This window comes from Protopterus annectens, chromosome 1.part1 (genome assembly GCF_019279795.1).
Source record: "Protopterus annectens isolate FY-2018-M chromosome 1.part1, PAN1.0, whole genome shotgun sequence".
In the NCBI taxonomy this organism is placed as follows: Eukaryota; Metazoa; Chordata; order Ceratodontiformes; family Protopteridae; genus Protopterus; species Protopterus annectens.
The window spans coordinates 1,986,495,018-1,986,515,486 of NC_056726.1; the positions used below are offsets into that span (position 1 = coordinate 1,986,495,018).

At 46.0% G+C, this 20,469-nt stretch overlaps 1 protein-coding gene across 1 annotated transcript in view; it reads left to right on the forward strand.

Annotated features, from left to right (window-relative positions):
• The window catches only part of LOC122816787 (dynein axonemal heavy chain 8-like), a 9,517,065-nt gene that overhangs the window by 1,753,485 nt on the left and 7,743,111 nt on the right, over positions 1-20,469 (forward strand). The window lies entirely within an intron of this gene.

Sequence of the window (20,469 nt, forward strand, 5' to 3'; positions counted from 1 at the left end):
TGAGAACTAATCCATCCTTTTTACCTAAGGTCGCTTCAAAAAAACAATCTGAATCAATCCATTGATCTCCTGTATTTTTCCTAACTATTCAGATAGAGCTGAACAAAAGCTACATTATCTTGACGCCCACCGTCAGCTTAGATATTATTTGGACAGAACAAAAATTTAGAAAATCTGATCAACTTTTGTTTCCTATGGATAATAAAAAGGCCTTCCTGTTTCTAAAGTGACTTTGTCCAGATGGCTTTCTTCGGTCATCACTGAAATTTATACGATCAGGGAAAACAGCTGTGCTCAAAACCTAAAGCACATTCAACTAGGAGTTTAGCTACTTCTACAGCTTTTCAAGCTAGACTGCCTTTGGACACTATTTGTGCAGCGGCCACTTGGGCCACTCCTCACACTTTTGTTTCCCATTACAAATTGGACTTGGCCTCCAGGGACAGAGCCAGTTTTGGCTCTACAGTCCTCAAGAGTTTGTTCCATTGAGCCACCCAGGATAGAGGTGCTAGGGACGCAGTCCCATCAACCAAGAATGAAGGCGAGATTGACAACTTAACATTAAGAAGTTATGTACCTACCATAACGTTCCATGTTAGTTGTCTTCTCGCCTTCTTTCTTGCGACCTCCCTCCTTCCCCTGGCCTGGACAGACCTTGTATAAGAAACTATTATGCTAAAGACCATTCAAACCTGGTCCTTTTTTCCATCTGTAAGTTTCTTCTTCCTTTGGGAAGTATTTTATGCTTGGTGTTATTGCCCTTTGTCAACAAACGAGATCTGGGTACTTACTGCCTTGCATCATGGGATATGGGGCTGCCTCGAGCTGGTAAAAGGAGTTCTCGAGCTAAAGCAGTGAGTCGGAGCCGAGGATCGGCTCCGAACCCATCAAGCAAGAAAGAAGGCGAGAGAAGACAACTAACATGGAACGTTATGGTAGGTACATAACTTCTTATTTTAAATCACTTGTAATTTAAGTGTATATTTTGTTTCTATCATTATACATTTTTTCTTACTATTTTTTCTTTTTCTGGTTCTCTTTTTTCTACTTTATTCAAAATGATGTGTAATAACAATACTAACTAATTATATATATTTTTATAAATAGTTTTTAGGGTTCTTGTACACAGACCTGAAGAAGTCTAGAAGGACGAAAGAGATCTTTGTTAACAATAGGTTATGAAAATAGAATATGATTTTTACAATTGATTTTTTACATGCAAAGTGTATATGTATATATTTATATATATTTTTTGATTGCCAAATGGACAAAGGTTGATATATTTCCAGCCATGTAGTATATTGTCTTGGATAAAATCACAGACTTAATAATCTACTTAATAATCTAGTTAAATAAAAGGTGCCACATCATTGTAAATTTTATTTAAAGTACATAAGGGTTATATTATTATGACAGCTACTAAGCAGGGCAGGACCAGCTCGAATGTCACACTGATGGGGGAAGGGATGTGAATTTAACATGTGTACCTATAACACTTTGTTTTACAGCACAACAAACCACTCCCTTGCCTGATTAAAAAGTACATGAATATATTCAGAAAGCTTGTGAGGAAACTATTACTCTCTTTTTGTTTTACTTGGATCGCTTGTCTGTGCACTTAATAAAGGATTTTCGAATGGAAACAGACTGCCTGCCTTGCTTGGATTACTTTAGAATACTTAGCAATTCTGTACAATTTTATATATATATATATATATATATATATATATATATATATATATGTATATATATCTAGGTCTACTACAGTTGATTGAAAACTCACTTGACTGATTAATAGGACCACTTCACTGAAAGCTCACTTCACTGAAAACTCATTTCGTTGAAACTTATAAATGGCCTTTTCCCCACTGTATTGCTATCCTGGAGTTAGTATATAAAGTAAGGGGGTGTGGGGGGAGGCGTAGCCCCCCACATATTATAAACATTTTAAACTATACACAGTGATACTTACAAGTGCAATGAATAACTGTTTCCAAAAGAGAATATATAACCAAGCTATGTGGGGGACTTTGCCCCCCCACACCCCCCCACACCCCCCCTTACTTTATATACTAACTCCAGGATCGCACTACAGTGGGGAAAAAGGCCATTTATAACTTTCAATGAAATGAGTTTCAGTCAAATGTGTTTTCAGTGAAGTGAGCTTTCAGTGAAGTGGTCCTAGTAATTTCATTTTCAATCAAGTGAGTTTTCAATCAACCGTAGCAGACCCATATATATATATATATATATATATATATATATATATATATATATATATATACATATATATATTTTTTACTTAAGACGAGTTTAAGTTCACTACTTCTACAACTTTTGTCTGATCTGATTAATATACAGGGATTAACTAGAGATATATAGACTGAAAATCTTCCACAAAGAGAAGTTTCTTACACTGTTTTATGATGTTTAATTTCAAGACACTTCATCCAAGGGGGCTTAATTTGGAAGTTAATCTTAACTTTTAAAGTTGTAGGAACAAATTTTCTCTGGGTTTCTCTGGAAAAAAAAAATCTCTCCCTCTCTCTCTATATATTCTATATGTATATGTATATATATATATATATATATATATATATATATATATATATATGTGTGTGTGTGTGTGTGTGTGTGTGTGTGTGTGTGTGTGTGTGTGTGTGTGTTTAAATATATATATATATATATATATATATATATATATATATATGTATATGAATATTTATACATATATATGTATATATATATATATATATATATATATATATATATATATATATATATATATATATGTGTGTGTGTGTGTGTGTGTGTGTGTGTGTGTGTGTGTGTGTGTGTGTGTGTGTGTGTGTGTGGAGGACCACAAAAAGCTTTCTTCACAGCTGGTGGCTCTTTAAGCCATCTTTAATACTTCCATGAAGCTAATTTCCCATGCTGCTGAGGGAACCTCGTGGGTGAAGGGTTCAGGCATAGCTGTAAAGAGATATACCTACATGCACTTGTGCGATTTTGTTGAGCCCTTTATTCATCAGTGCTCCTTTTGATGTATTATCCTTGTTTGACCCAACTGTTAAGGAAACCCTTTCCCAGAGAGAATAGGATGGAAAGACCTTGTCTGCTGTGGGGATCCATTTTTTTTACCCCTCAGAAATCCTTCACCAGGACTCAGGAGGAAGGAAAATTTGGTTCCTTAAGTCATGGGGTCCTTTCCAAGACTTGCAAGGGGAATATCTTCCCCAGAGGCTGAGGAGGGAGTTCTAATGGAAGACAGTGTTTGCAAGACACCTTCTCAGATAAACCTTTTCAGAGCTCCTCAGCAGTTCCCTGACTGCTTATCTCTGCAGACAGTCGGGAGGCACTTGTCTGTCCACCCAGATGCCTGACCATCAATCACAAAAGATACTTGGGTACAGAAAATCATATCCAATGTTTTTTTTCATACCATTTTCACAAATTCTTCCAAGCAAATGAAAAAGGCTCCCTAACACTCCACCCAGTCAGAGGGAGGCAGCAGCTCTAGAAATTCAAAAGCTGCTTGACAAAAGAATCATCCAGGAGGTCCAGTCAGACCAGAAAGGATTTGGAACCTACTCAAGATTCTTTTAGTGCCAAAGAAAGAAGGGGACCTTAGACCAGTTCTGGTTTTCAGCAAACTGAATCAGTTTGTAAAGAACTCAAAGATCAGAACAGTCAATATTCAGTTCATTCTGCCATTTCCTCAAAAAAATGATTGGATGTGCTCCATCAATCTTCAGAACACATACTATCACACCAAGGTGAACAGATACTCCCGAAAATATCTGCACTTTCAACTGGAGGCCAGTCACTCTCAATTCAGAGCCCTGCCCTTTGGTTTCACCACAGCCCCCAGGGTGTTTACCAGATATATGGCAGTGGTAGCAGCTTACTTGTGACTGCTAGGATTCTGAGTGTTTCCATACCTAGATGACTGGCTTCTCACTGCCCCAATCAGGCATCTCCTCAAAAATAGCAGGGACTACTTGCTCCAGTTATGTCATCACAGTCAACTTTTGCAAATCAAGTCTTCAGTCTGTTCAGAGCCTGGAATTCATAGGTGGTCATTTGGACACAGTCGGTTATATAGGTGCCTCCCACGAAACAGAGCACAGACCATCAGGTGTCAAGTAAAACAAGATGTGAGAGTGTTCAATCTCGCCGTTTGTTCTTACACATGGGTTCGGAGCCGATCCTCGGCTCCGAGTCGGCCGGATAGCAAAGCTTTGCATCTTAGAGAAGCTCGAGACCAGGCTATATCCCACAATCCTCCCTGCCATTACTCAGATCTAGTTTGCCACTGCAACGGATCACATCGATAAGAGAGCTCGGACCAGAGAAAATGTTGTTGTTCAGATAAGATAGTTATTATTTTTATTTAAAAGTTCTTATAGTTATTGAGAATTTAGTTTTTGATCATACTATAGTGTGTGTGTGTGTTAGTGTAGTTAGTTCTGTCATTTTTTTCATAGGTTTCCCTTTGGGGCCTACCTCTTCTATAACTTATAGCTATATATATATATTTTTTTCTCTTACTTATAGCTAGTGTTTAAACTTTTTTACAGTAAAAGTGTATTTTGCTGATTGTCTGAAAAAGCCAAGTCTGGTTTTAAAAGGTGTCAGTGTGGGCAGAAAATGTCCATCACTGACAACCACACTTCCTGCGTCTACTGTCTTGGCCCTCTCCACTTGCAAGAGGATTGCTCTATATGCCATTCCTTCAGTGGGAGGGTCATGACAGATAGATACAGGAAACTTATAGACAGGGGACTTCTTAAGCCTGCTTTCCAGTAGGCTTTGGACAAGTCTGACCAGGCTTCTAAGTCCTCGAACGGGTCGAAGATGTCGGAGCCCATGTCATCAGCTCCAAGTTCATCTTCTAAAGTTCGTTCGCCGGTTCCACAGACTTCGGGGCCGAGCGTCGAACGTTTATCTTTCACCGAGCCCCAGGTCTTGGAACCGGTGTCGGAGCTACCGCCACCTTCCATTCTTCGGTCGGTGCCATCTTTGGCCCCTTCGACCCGATCTTCCAGACCATTATCCGATACTGATGTGGATCGTGTCATGCATAAACTTATGGAGAACACGGCCCTTTCCAAGTTGATTGCAGTTTCATCCCAATTTGTGTCGAAACTAGAAGGCCTCCCTTTATCTCCAACAGGTCCTCCTTCGAGACCCATCCAGTCTTCGGAGCCGGGAGAGGATGAGCCGATGATAGTGGAGCCCTCGGTGCCGAAACCGTCCATTGCACGATCGACACTATTGACCTCGACTCCTTCGGAACCTATAGGTGAGTCGCGGAATCGACGATCTCTCCTTGGTTCCGGGACCGAGAGTCGTACCGACCTTTCGGTGCCGACTCTCCCTCTCGGGGCCTCAGCGCAGATTGGCTTGGCTCCGTCCTCGGGATCAAGACCCATGGGCCCCGTGTCTGGGATTCTTCCATATTCTTCGGAACCGGGGGAGTCCTCGATCCGAGGTTCAGGGGTTTTTGACCTTATGAGGAAGGTTTTGTCTACACAGACAACCACTTCATCGGAGGCGTCTTCTCCCTCCCCTAAGGAGCCGCTCTCTGTTTCTGTTCCCGCGACACATCCAAAGCGTAGAGCACCATTGCCTCAGCCACCCCCAGAGGGTGCCCCCTTTTCCTCGGAGGCCTCACCAGAATCCCCCTCCGATGAGGTTCCGAGGAAAAGACTGTGCAAGAGGAGGCACTTGGATTCCCCGCAGGAATCTCTAATATCTGACACTGACTTGGATGAGTCAGAGAGGTCCCCAAAATCCCCCTCCAAGGATGTCTCATTTGCGGACATCTTGGAGATTTTAAAACAGAGGGGTGATTTGGCAGTCCCTAGCCCCCACTGAGGACGAGTCAGTGTTGCTGAAGGCTTTTGGTGCTCAACCTTCTACCTCCTGGGTTACTCCGCCCTTCGATGAATTAATGGATTTGATTGCTCGAAGGGCATGGGAGACACCGGAAACAGTGGAACCGGTCCCTCGAAAACCAAGCAAGTTTATTACCGCTCCCCAGGACAAGACTTATCTCACCAAAGGAGTTCTGGTTGATGCTATGGTGGTGGCTGCAGCCACTAAAAAGGAGATGTCTGAGTCTTCCTCTTCTGTTCATCCTCCTAATAAGGATTCTAAGACTATGGACAGATACGGGAAGCACGTTTTTAGTTCAGCGACTTTTTCCATGCGTTCGCTAAACTATTTGACACACTTTACATTTCTACAGGGGGATCTCATCAAGGAGCTGAGAGATACCCTCCAGGGTAACACATATGCTGCTGCTGTTTCAGATAAGGTAACAGCACAACTTAACACCCTTACCTCCATAGTGAACTCGTCCATGAGGCTCATCTCGTATGCGGCTGAAGGTTCGAGTAGAGCCGCAGCTTCAGCGATTGCTCTACGAAGACAATCCTGGATGCGGCTGTGCTCATTTGCAGAAGCCTTCAAGTCTTCCTTCGCCAACGCCCCCTTTGATGGTGCCACTCTTTTTGGGCCCAAAGTGAAAGAGACACTAACTCAGTGTGAGCAAGAAGGAAAGACTCTGTCTGCTGTCGGAGTCCGTTTTTCCGCTCCATCTAGACCGTACCCCAAAGGGCAATGAGGCGGAAAAATGTGGTTCTGTAAAACTCAGGGATCTTTCCAGGCCACACAGAGTGACCCCCCCCAGAGGCAGAGGGGGGGGCAGAAATGGAAGACGTCGCCCCGGCGGCAGAGGGGGTCCGCAGAACCAAGGCGACAGGGATCCTATCCCTGGTAAGCCTTTCCAGCACTCCTGAACGGGGCCCACTGTCCTGCTCTGGAGGCAGTTGGTCGCTGGCTTTATACCCACAGGCCTGGCTAACTCTCACCTCAGACTCCTGGGTAAAAGCATTGTAACCAGAGGATACAAAATCCCTTCATGTCAACTCCACCCCAACAAAGAAGGTTTCCAGATGTGCCACCCCATCTGCGAGGCCCAGCAGCAATAGAAATTTCAAAGCTGCTCAAAAAAAGAGTCATTCAGCCAGTCCCGGCGGACCAAAAAGGATCCGGAACTTACTCAAGGTTCTTTTTAGTTCCAAAAAAGACAGAGGACTGGAGACCCATTTTGGATCTCAGCAATCTCAATACCTTCGTGAAGAAGGAAAAGTTCTGGATGGTCACGCTTCAATCGATCCTTCCATTTTTGCAGAAGGACAACTGGATGTGCTCGATAGATCTCAAGGACGCGTACTACCACATCAAAATGGCCAGACCGTCCAGAGATCACCTGCGCTTCCAGCTGGGAGCCAGTCATTTTCAATTTCGAGCCCTGCCCTTTGGGCTCACCTCAGCCCCCAGGGTATTCACCAAATGCATGGCAGTGGTAGCGTCTCACTTGAGATGTCTAGGATTCCGGGTGTTTCCCTATCTGGACGACTGGCTCCTCACCGCCACCACCGAGCGTCGCCTCATACAAGCCAGAGACTATACAGTCAACCTTTGTTCCCACCTAGGGATTTCCATAAACTTCGAAAAATCTACCTTACTGCCCTCACAGCATATTTCATTCATCGGAGCAGACCTAGATACGTGCTTAACACTGGTAAAGCTCCCTCCAGTAAGGGCTTCATCCCTCAAGGAACAGGTTCTTCTTCTACTGCAAAGCAGGAAAGCCCCGGCCAAACTGGTGTTGAAGGTTTTGGGACTCATGGCAGCGTCCCTGATTGCAGTTCCTATGGGGAGATTGCACATGAGGCTCCTCCAATGGCTGCTGTTCACGCAGTGGTCGTTCCAGCAGTTACCCCTAACGCACGAGATTCTGATAACAGATTCTTGCAAGCGAGACCTCTCATGGTGGGTGTTCAGTCAGGATCTCACTATGGGTCGTCCATTTGTTCTACCGAATCCAACGGCCACGATAACCACGGACGCTTCCCTGATAGGGTGGGGGGACTATTTCAGGGAAGAACAGTCCAAGGGGAATGGTCCAACATGGAGTACAACCTGCACATAAATGTTCTGGAAAAGAGGGCGGTGTTCTTGGCATTGCAACACTTTCAAACCCTCCTACCTCTAGGAACAGTAGCAGTTCAGACAGACAGCATGTCTGTAGTCTGGTGCATAAACAAACAAGGGGGAACCAGATCTTACCCATTATGCAGAGAGGCCATGAGAATTTGGCAATGGGCAGAGTCCACGGGTCGCTTTCTGATAGCAACGCACATCCCGGGGTCATCCAACGTCATTGCGGACAGGTTGAGCAGAGCCATCCTGTTACCTCACGAGTGGTCCCTCAAACTACAGGTGGCGGAAAGAATTTTCCGCAGATGGGGCCAGCCTTGCTGCGATCTATTCGCCTCCCCGATGAATACCAAATGCAGAAGCTATTTTGCCCTTCTACCCTCCAAGGGATGTCCCCAGGACGACTGATACACGATTGGCCCTCGGGTCTCCTATATGCATTTCCACATACCCCCTTGATTCCCAAATTTCTTCAGAAAGCCATGAACCTGGAAAGGACAATTATACTCATAGCCCCATTCTGGCCTCGACAGATATGGTTCCCCTTTCTTGAGCCCATCAAACAGAGGAACCGTGGATCCTGGACCCAGTACCAGATCTACTGACACATCTGCCGGGAGTTCCTCACCCGCTCTTCTATCCTCAAACTAGCAGCTTGGCTGCTCCACTTCCCCGCCTAGCCAGGTCTGATCTACTTTCTCCGGCAGTTCAACGCATTTTGGTTGCCTCTCATAAGGCTTCCACTACAAAACTCTACAGGAGTAAATGGAAACGCTTTGTGTACTGGGCATCTAGCCAACACTTGGACCCCCTGGTAGCTCCTTTACATAAAGTTCTAGAATTTCTATCCATCCTTTTCCACAAAGGAGCCTCTACTTCCACACTAAGAGTAAGGTTGGCGGCCATATCCAACTTCCATGTTGGTGAGGACGGTTCTTCTATTATGTCCCACAGGCTTTGTAAGGCTTTTATGAAAGGTTCCTTCCATCTTCGACCGCCCGTCAGAGACCCTTTATTCCCATGGAATTTAAATTTGTTATTGTCGCAACTAATGTTGCCACCCTTCGAACCAGCCTCTTCTTGCCTCCTGAAGTTTTTGTTGTGGAAGACTCTTTTTCTTGTAGCGGTTACTTCAGCTCGAAGAGTGTCAGAGCTGCAAGCACTATCAGTCAAACCACCTTACTTAATTTTCCACCCAGATAGAGTTTCCTTACGAACAAACCCGTCTTTCCTTCCTAAGGTATGTCCTGTCATAAATATTCATCAGTCCATTGAACTCCCTACTTTTTTCAAAAACCATACCAGCAAGTTGGAATATATGCTGCACAAGTTAGATGTCCACAGACAGCTAAGATTTTATTTGGACAGAACTAAGGATTACAGAAAAACAGATCAACTTTTTGTTGCATTTGCAGACAATAAAAAGGGCATGGCAGTTACAAAACGTACACTTTCTAAATGGCTTACTGATTGTATAGCTTTTGTGTATTCTAAGTCGAATCAGGCCTTGCCCACCAAACCTAAGGGCCATTCTACTAGATCCGTTTCCACTTCCTTGGCTCCTGCAGCTCACCTGCCTTTGGACACGATTTGTGCAGCAGCCACGTGGTCTAAACCACATACTTTCATCGCTCATTATAGAGTTGACAAAGCCTCCAAAGACAGGACATCTTTTGGTTCCACTGTGCTCAGGAACGTTCTTCCATGAGTCACTCGGGATGACGGAGCTAGGGACGCTACCCGTGTGTAAGAACAAATGGTGAGATTGAACACTCTCACATAAAGAAGTTATGTTCTTACCATAACGTTCCATGTGGAGTGTTCATCTCGCCTTTGCTCTTACACCCCCCCCCCCCTTCCTCCCTCACGTGTTTGGAAGAACGAGTAGGACTAGAGTCTGGTCCACATGCCTTAACCTCTTCCGGGTATATTGCCTCTTACCTCATGGGGTATATTTCGTTACCCTTTAGTTAATTTATCAGTGAGATAGTGTCTCTGAATTTTTGTGGCTGTATGTAGCCTTAGCACCTCAGGTTTATGGTTGGTTTGGTTTGCTTGCAAACTAGATCTGAGTAATGGCGGGGAGGATTGTGGGATATAGCCTGGTCTCGAGCTTCTCTAAGATGCAAAGCTTTGCTATGCGGCCGACTCGGAGCCGAGGATCAGCACCAAACCCGTGTGTAAGAACAAAGGCGAGATGAACACTCCACATGGGACGTTATGGTAAGAACATAACTTCTTTTTATTACACACCCTTCTCCTCCAGCCAGGTTGATTCTTCAGACTTTAGGGTTGATGACAGCAGCCACAACATTGGTTCCTATAGCTCGCTTTTATATGCGCATTCTTCCATGGACTCTAGCTGTTCAGTGATCAATTCTTCACCATCCCCTGTTTTCACCAAACTCAAACAAGTATGCAAAGTCCACCTGTGTTGTTAGAGTCAGTCGGACATTCTCAAGGAAGCCCTCTTGTTTTTCCACCCCCAGTAGCCACGGTAACCACAGACATCTCCCACTTGGGGTGGGGGGAACATTTTTTGGGAAGGACCGTCCAAGGCATGTAGTCCCCAGAATAGACCAGTTCACACATCAGTGTCCTGGAGATGAGAGTGGTCATTGTCTCCCTCTACTCTTCCCTTATTAGACCAGTCATCGAGTACAATGCCCTATTTGGCATGTGCCTCACTAGACACCTGCAACAACTGGAGAGGCTGCAAAAGTACCTCACAAAGAGGATCCTAGGCCTTAAACACTTGTCCTATATGGACAGACACAAAAAACTCCAACTATTCTCTGTCTCATATCACCTACTTAGAGGCGATCTCTGCTTGACTTACAAAGCCATGTCTGACCCAGCTCTGTTAGAAATGCTACATCTAATGAAATCCCAATACCTCCGCACCACATGCTCCAGAGACCTCAACCTCATTACAACAATCAAAAGCACTTGCCGGAGGGACAGGTTCAAAACCCAGAGACTGCCATACTATGGAATAGACTTCCCATACATGTCAAACAGAGCATCTCACTGTCTTTCTTCAAGAGAAATCTTAATGAGTGGATGGGAAATAGAAAATTCACCCCAGGTTCACTCTAGTGGCTCTACTCGACAGAGGCACTGGGAACTAAAGCCGGGTGGCACGATGCCAGGGTAACCCTATGGACTAGGCTTGTAAAGGCTCCAGGGCCATTAGCCTAGTACACACCTATGAACCTAGAGTTGCAGTCCTTTCAGGATGCCCTCCGTCTTGGGATGATTGTGATTCAAACTGACATGTCTTTGGCCTGGTACATCAACAAATGGTGATAACACAATCATGTTAAGTTGTCTATCTCGCCTTCATTCTTGCTGGATGGGTTCGGAGCCGACCTCGGCTCCGACTCGGCCACTCTAAAAGCTCGAGAGTTGGTTCCACCGGCTCGAGGCTCCCCTTATATCCCACAATGCTAGGCGTGAGTTACCTCAGATCTCGTTTGCCGCTACAGCGATCGAGGTGTTGGTTTTCTACCGGCTTCTTGGTAAGTAAACTTTCAGTAAAGTTAGGATACTTAAACCCCTTTATTTTTAATTTTAACTACATTTTCCCTTAGTTTAGTGGAATTCTAACCCTTTTTTCACAAAAATCCCGTTTCTTCCCCATAAGAACTTAAAAGTTCTCCCTCGGGCCTTCAGGCCTTTCTTCCATTCCCTAGTGGTGTGTGTGTGTTGCTTCTCATAATTAAAACATTTTGATAGTTGTTTTATTTTTGAGTTTTAAAAAATAAGATAAGGTGTAATCAGTGTGTTTGACTGAATGTGTGTGGTTACACTTTCTTGTTCTAAGATGTCTAAAGACACAAAGGTCTCAGGCTTCAAGAAGTGTGATGCGTGCTGTCAGAAAATGTCTCTGACAGACGGTCACACTTCTTGTGTCTACTGCCTGGGTTTGCACCTGCAGGACTCCTGTGCTGTATGCCACGGCTTCAGTCCCAGGGTCCTGCAGGAAAGAAAGAACAAATTGATCCTAAGGGGTCTACTTAAGCCTGAGGATTCCCTCTCTGTCTCTGGGAAGCCCTCCAAGGCTTCTAGGTCCTCGGCTCCAGCTACTGAGCCGAGACCTAAGGCTACTAAACCCACGCCTGCATCGGCTCCGGCTGGAGCCGATGAGTCTACAGCTTCTGTGGTTCCCTCGGCTCCGGCTGGAGCCGAGGTATTAGAATTCCTTGTCGGCTCCGACCAGACCTTCGGAGCCGACATCTAGAAGAGATCTAGGTCACCATCCCTTGGCTCCGTTCATTCGGCTCCAGCATCTCCTCTGCTGTCTGAACGGAGCCATAAATCTCACTCCTCTAGGTCATCGAGGCTGTCGGATCATGACCTTCAGAGGGTAGTGAGTCGACTTCTTAAGTCCGAGGCACTGGCCCAAATGCTTCAGAGCCCGACTCATCAGTCGATGCCTGCCCCTGTCCATCAATATGTTCCTCCTCCGACTCCCCTGAGCTCGGAGCCGGGCGCTGGAACCGAGACTGTGGTAGCCGGAGCCGATACAGATGTCTTCGGCCCGCCGGCTCCGATTTCTTCTTCGAAGAATCTCGGCGCCGACTTCCCTCGTCGGCTCCGAGGGGTGAGTGGCATCGACCCTTGTCCGACCCGCTCTTCCTCTCGGAGCTTCGGGCGCTGGTGAGTTCGGCTCCGACATCGGCCTCGAGCCATCACTGTCGGTGCCGAGGGAGGTTCTCAGCTCGGAGCGGGACCTCTGGCTCTGCCTGACAGGGTGCGCTCGAGGTCATGCGGAGTGTGTTAGAACCTGGCTCTACTCCACAGTCGGCTCCGTCCGCCCCTCCCTCACGGTGCCTCAGGTCAAGTCGACTCACTCCCTCATCCCGGACCGCAGAGAGCCAGCTCCTCAGGAACCCCTGTGGGATCTCATCCTCTTCCGAGGCCTCTCCTGATTTGGCAGAAAAGCCCCCTCGGAAGAGAAAGTGTAAGAGGAAACACATTGACTCACCTGAGTCCGTCACCTCTGACACAGATTTAGAGGATTCCGAGGGTTTCCCCATTCCCTTCTGAAGATGTCTCTTTGCAGACATTCTAGAAATCCTCAAACAGAGGGGAAATTGGCCAGCCCTCAACCCTTTGGAGGATGAATCTGTGTACCTTGAGGCGTTTGGCTCTCGTCCTTCCACCTCCTGGGTGTCTCCCCTTGACCCCCTCATGCAGGTGGTAGCTAAAGGCATGGACGGCTCCTGATTCAGTGGACCCCACTCCCAGGAGACCCTCAAAATTCATAACGGCACCAGCAGACAAACAGTTCTTGACAAAAGGAGTTTCTGTGGATGCTATGGTGGTTGCTGCTGCCACTAAGAAGGAACTAGCTGATCCTTCAGTACCTGTCCATCCACCTAACAAGGAATCTAGGTCCATGGACAGGTACGGAAGCGGATGTTCTCGCCAGCGACATTTGCTATGCTCGCTGAACTACCTATGCCATTTTACTCGCCTTCAAAGGGACTTGATCAAAGAAGCGAGTGACATGTTGAAGGATCCTACAGCTGCGGGTTTTCAAGATAAGATGAACACTCAGCTGGCTACCCTGAACTCCATAGCCAACTCCTCCATGCGCCTCCTTTCTTATGCGGCTGATGGAGCGAGCAGGGCCGCAGGGACAGGTGTGGCCTTACGAAGGCATGCCTGGATGCGGCTATGCAATTTTATGGACCCTTTAAAACGTCTTTCACTAATTCCCCATTCGATGGATCATCTCTTTGGTCCTCAAGTGAAAGAAACCTTGACTAGGTGCGAGACTGATGGCAAGACTCTTTCTGCCGTCGGAGTCCGTTTTTCTACTCCTTCTAGGCCTTACCCCAAAGGCCAGAAAAGTGGGAAAATGTGGTTCCGTAAACAATCTCAAGGGACTTCGCCTGACGACAGAGTCGGTTCCCGCCAGAGGCAGAGGCGGAATAACAATGGTAGATGTCGCCTCGAGGCAGGGGGGGTCCGCAGAACCAGGGCAATCGAGAAGCCTTCTCTGATAAGCCCTTTCAGCATCCCTGAGGTGTTGCCCGACTGCACACCTTCGGAGGCAGTCGGGGGAAGATTGTCACTGTACCCAGAAGCCTGGCTATCCCTGACTCAAGACAAATGGGTACAGTCCATCATTTCCAAGGCTATTCCATTCCCTTTCTTCGCATTCCAAACCAATCAAAAAAATCCCTTCCAGATGTTCCACCCGCTCAAAGGGATCTAGCGGTTTTGGAAATTTCAAAGCTGCTTGCGAAAAGAGCAATTCAGCCAGTTCCAGCAGACCAGCAAGGATCCGGAATCTACTCAAGGTTCTTTTTAGTTCCAAAGAAAACAGGGGACCGGAGACCAATTTTGGATCTCAGTATCTTGAACAGATCAGTCAAGAAAACAAGATTTCGGATGGTCACGCTGCAGTCCATCCTTCCCCTATTGGGAAAAGGAAACTGGATGTGCTCTATAGACCTTCAGGATGCGTACTATCACATAAAATGAACAGACGCTCCAGAAGATTCCTCCGCTTCAGGCTGGGAACCAGTCATTTTCAATTCAGGGCCCTGCCCTTTGGTCTCACCACTGCCCCCCGGGTGTTTACCAAATGCATGGCAGTGGTAGCTTCTCACCTGAGACGACAAGGATTCCAGGTGTTTCCATATTTGGACGACTGGCTCCTCACAGCTCCCACCAAGCATCTCCTTCTGATGGCCAGGGATTACACTTTTCGCATTTGTCAAAAGTTAGGCATTTCAATAAATTGCGAAAAGTCTGTTTTGTCGCCTTGTCGCACTATTACCTTCATAGGCGCAAATCTAGACACAGTAGACATGTCTGCGAGACTAACAGATCAGAGAATAACAGACATACACAAACTGGTCTCACTCCTTTTCAACAACAACAGAATCAAAGCCAGGTTAGTTCTGAAAGTGTTGGGAATTATGGCGGCCATACCTCTGCTTCCATTAGCCAGATTCCACATGAGAATCCTTCATTGGATGCTCTTTACACAATGGTCATACCAGCAACTTCCAATGTCCCACACCATTATGATCACGCAGGCGTGCAGAAATCATCTCATGTGGTGGATGTCTTCCCTCAGCTCTTATTGGGAAGACCCTTTGTCCCTCCCCCTCCGGTTGCTACTCTGACAACGGACGCCTCCCTGATCGGGTGGGGGGGGCATTATCAGGGCAGGACGGTCCAGGGCACATGGCAACCAGACGAATGCCACTTGCACATAAATGTTCTGGAGATGAGAGCAGTGCTTTTAGCGTTGCAAGCCCTTCAAGACTCTCTTCCCTTGGGAACGATTGCAATCCAGACAGACAATATGTCTGTAGTGTGGTACATCAACAAACAAGGCGGAACCAGGTCCTACCCCCTGTGTCGAGAAGCACTCATATTGTGGCAATGGGCGATTTCTTCTCAGCGGTTTCTGATAGCAACGCACATCCCCGGGAAGTCCAATCAAATCGCGGACAAGTTGAGCAGAGCTATCCTCATGCCTCACGAGTGGTCTCTGAAAGACTCTGTTGTGAGAGAAATTTTTCTCAAGTGGGGTCAGCCTTGCTGCGATCTTTCTGCTACTCCCCAAAACAGCAAGTGCAGAGATTATTTCACTCTATTCCCTTTACCAGGCCAACCCAGCAGAGACGCTCTAGTCCAAGTTTGGCCCCGGACTTCTGTATGCATTTCCTCCCTTCCCACTAATCTCTCAAGTGATACAGAAAGCTATCGCTCAGAAGGCCTCGTTAATCCTCATTGCTCCTTACTGGCCTCGACAGGTGTGGTTCCCCTTTCTACATCAATTTCTATTGGAGCGACCTTGGCATCTGGACCTAGTTCCAGATCTTTTGATCCATCAGTCGGGTCAGTTTCATCGCCCTCCCTCTCTGAACCTCACTGCTTGGTTCCTCCAGTTCCAACCTTAGCCAGGCTTCCTCAATTATCTCACTCTGTTCGAGATATTTTGATAGCTTCCCATAAATCTTCCACTCGAAGATTTATTTGAGTAAGTGGAAACACTTCACATATTGGGCTCAAGGAAGGGACATAGATCCTTTCACTGCTTCCATCCAAATAGTCCTTGATTTTCTAGCTGAACTCTTCCATGCAGGTTCATCTCCTTCTACTCTTAAAGTTCAATTGGCAGCTATTTCTAACTTTCATGTGGGTATTTCTGAGTCTGCCTTAATGTCCCACAAGCTTTGCAAAGCCTTTTTGAAAGGAGTTTTTCTTCTCAGACCTCCTATAAGAAATCCTCCTTCTCCTTGGGACCTAAATTTAGTTCTTACTTCTTTGATTCTTCTCCCTTTCGAACCTGCAGCCTCCTGTTCTTTAAAATTGCTATCATGGAAGACTCTCTTTCTGGTAGCTATTACTTCAGCTAGAAGAGTTTCAGAACTTCATGCACTCAGCTGTCGACCTCCTTATCTATTGTTCCATAAGGACAGGGTATCCTTATGAACCAACCCGTCCTTTTTGCCTAAGGTAGTCTCGACGTCAAACCTAAATCAAAGCATTGACCTCCCTGTCTTTTTCCAGAATATTCCAATAGGTCTGAAGAAAAATTACACTGGCTAGATGTTCATCGTCAGTTGAGGTACTATTTGGATAGAACAAAACAATTCAGAAAATCTGACCAGCTGTTTGTCTCCTATGCAGAAGGCAGAAAGGGACTTTCAGTTTCAAAGGTATCATTATCTAGATGGCTAACATCTCTGATTTCCCTTGTTTATGAAATTAGACACCAAAAGCTGCCTAATAAACCTAAGGCCCATTCCACCAGAGCTTTGGCTACTTCTTTAGCCTTCCAAGACAGACTGCCTATTGACACCATTTGTGCAGCGGCTACTTGGGCTACTCCTCACACTTTCATTTCTCATTATAAGTTGGATTTAGCTTCTAGGCATAGAGCTAACTTTGGTTCCACTGTTCTCAGGAGTCTGTTCCGTTAGGCCACCCGAGACAAGGTGCTAGGACGCTGTCCCATCCAGCAAGAATGAAGGCGAGATAGACAACTTAACATATAGAAGTTATGTTCTTACCATAACGCTCCATGTTAGTTGTCTTCTTCTCGCTTCTTCTTGCGTCCCACCCTCCTTCCCCCTGGCCTGGACAGACCTAGAGGAGTTGTGATTGTGACCTCTCTTTCTACCACCTCTTTTATTAGGCATATGCTGTTGTGCATATTTCCTGGATGAGGATATAGGTCACCCTTCTTTCTCCCTGGTTTTAGAGGTGGACTTTGTTTATAGTTATTCTGATACTATTATAAGCTGGGGTTAGCTTACAAACGAGATCTGAGGTAACTCACGCCTAGCATTGTGGGATATAAGGGGAGCCTCGAGCCGGTGGAACCAACTCTCGAGCTTTTAGAGTGGCCGAGTCGGAGCCGAGGTCGGCTCCGAACCCATCCAGCAAGAAGAAGGCGAGAAGAAGACAACTAACATGGAACGTTATGGTAAGAACATAACTTCTATTTATCCCCTTTGTCAAGAGGCAGTGAGAGTGTAACAGTAGGTGATGATCTTGAACCTCTTTCTTATGGCAACATGCATCCTGGGAAATTCATCTTGCTAGTATACAAACTCAGCAGATCCATTCTGATGCCTCACTAGTACTCTCTCAATCAGTTAGTGGTGGAAAGGATTTTCTATCTGTAGGGTCTACTTTGCTGTGATCTGTTTGCCTGTCCCCACAAGAAATGCAGCAGGTTCTTTGCCTTGATTCCTCCTTCAGGGGAGACACAGAGAGATGCTCTAGTCCATGTTTGGCCCTCTAGTCTCCTTTACTCTTATCTTTCAATACCTCTAATTCCCAAATTCTTACAGAAAGCACTTTGATCAAAGAGCTCAGTTGTCCTCATTGCTCTCATATGGCCTCACCAAGTTTGGTTCTCCTTCATTTAGTCTCATCTTCGAAATCCTTCATGGAAACTTGACACCAGTCCTGACCTTCTCTTGCATCCCTTGGGGATGAAGCACTTTAGTTGAAGAGCACAGTTATCCTCATTGCCCGTTTTTGGCTTCATCAGGAGTGTTTCCCTTTCCTTTAGTCTCACCTTTGATATCCACCTTGGATGCTGGATCCCAGTCTAGACCTTCTCTCTCACTCCATGGGGATGGCTCACCTGGAGATTGCAGGCCTCAATTTGACAGAATGGTTTCTGCAATTCCATTGAGGGTTAGACACCCCAGGCTTTCCTCCGCAGTCCAAAAGATATTTCTGTCATCCCAGAAGGCCTCTACCAGGAAGATCTACAAGAGCAAAAGGAAGAGATTCTCTATTTGGAGTTTCCAGAAGGAATTAGATCCCTTCACTGCCCCTATTCCTGCTGTTTTGGAGTTTATAGCATCTGTTTTTCAAGAAGGAGCTAGTTTCTCTACCATCAAATTGCAAATGGTAAAAATATCTGATTTTTATTTTGGTGAAAATGCGTCCTCCTTAGCTTCCTCAAAATTGCGCAAGGTTTTCCTTAAAGGTACCTTTTTGCTTAGGTTCCCAGTGAAGGAACCTACCCTTCCCTGGGATTTAATGGTTTTACTGTAAGGTTTAACTCAGAGTCCATTTGAACCATTGGCTACATCTGACCTAAAATTTTTATCTTAGAAAACTGCTTTTCTAGGGGCTATTACATCTTTGGTGAGTATCTGAGCTCCAGCTGTCTCTTTGAAATCCCCATATTTGAGATTCCACAAAAATAGAGTTATCTTATGCACCAATCTGTCCTTTTTGCCCAAAGTAGCCTTTGTGGCTGAATATTAACCAAGTTATTAATTTGCCTGTTTTCTTTCCCAGCATCATTAACAAAGGTGAATACATGCGTCATCTCTTGAATATAAATTGACAGCTCTGCTTTTATCTCCCTAGAACAAAAAGATTTCAGAAAGACAAATCAATTGATCTGGTGCTATCCGTGTCATTACTTATCACAGATACGTGCAGGATCTGACCTCAGATCCAAGCCGGCACTAAGAAAGACAGCTCCTGAGCTCAAGCTCCTTCCCTTCCCAAGATCCCATACTACCCACAACCCTCAGATCTCATTTGCTGCGATTTCCACAAAGGCGTGCTTCCTGAAGCTCTTGCTCATCTTTACAGTTGTGTCCTTTTTTCTGAAATTTTTTGGGGTCTATCTTTCCCTTTGTAGTTTCCAACCTATTTTTTTCTTCTAAATGGTTTTCCTTCCCTCCCAGTAGTTGTTTTTGAGTAGTTTTTCATAGGTTCTACCCAGATTCCCACCCTGCCCTCTCGGTCTTAGGTTCTTCTGTCCCTTCCCTTTTTCTATTTTTTTCTCTTGTCCCCCCCCCAGGTGTGTGTTGTGTGTGGGTGGCCTATGTGTGTGTGTGTGTTTGTGTGTGTGTGTGTGTATGTGTGTGTGTGTGTGTGTGTGTGTGTGTGTGTGTGTACGTGTGTGTGTGTGTGTGTGTGTGTGTGTGTGTGTGTGTGTGTGCGTGTGCGTGTGTGTGTGTGTGTGTGTGTGTGTGTGTGTGTGTGTGTGTGTGTGTGTGTGTGTATGTGTGTGTGTGTGTGTGTGTGTGTGTGTGTGTATGTATGGGGTGTGCAGTCAGAAATTACCCCATGCCAACACGCACAAGGAGTGTGTCTACTGCCTAGGAGAGCCTCATCTGGAGGTTGAGTGTGATATCTGCACTGGATTCAACCCCAGGCCTCTCTTAGAGCATAGAAATAAGCTTTTGCTTAAAGGGTTTGCCAAAGGGGGTCCCTGGGTTCCCCCTCCAAGCCTTCTTCAGATCCCAAGAGGACGCCCTCTTCCTCTCAGGATTCGCCCACCAAAAAGCAGAGGCTTTTGGGTCGTAGCTCCCCGGATCTGAGTTCAGTCTCTGTGGCTTCGGATCTGGGTTCTTTGGCTCCAAGAGCCCTGACTCCTGCTGTTGGATCCGAGTTCTCAGAGCCTCGGAGGTCCTCAGATCTGACCCAACCTAGACCTCCCTCGGATCCGATCTCTCTGTCAGATCTGACCATAGTTCCATGTAAGTCTTCGGATCCACCCAGACCCTCAGATCCCGGTTTTGTCAGATCCAATTATTATTGAAGCCTCCCCATCCACTTTAGATCAGATCCAAGGATGTCTAGCAGGCCTTCTTCATGGGACCGTAGGCCAGCAGCTAGGTCGGTCCATTCCTCCATATCCTCCTATTCCACCAGGAGCCTGCTCTCATCAGACATGGATAGAATGATGAGGAGCTTTCTCAAGGCCCTGATCGAGCTGAGCTTGTTGCCTTCCCCTGGCCATTTGCACAGGGGACCTTTGCCATCCACAGGAATCCTCCTTACCCCTCCAGGTTCAGTTCCTTAGGATCAAAGCATCCCTAGGGAGTGGCCAATGGTGTCGGGTATTGCTTCTTTCCCACACTGTCTGAGTCCCTGGTGGGTTCAACTCCATTGTCGTCTTAGCTGACAGTGCCTCAGCCTCACAATGTTATTGGGGGT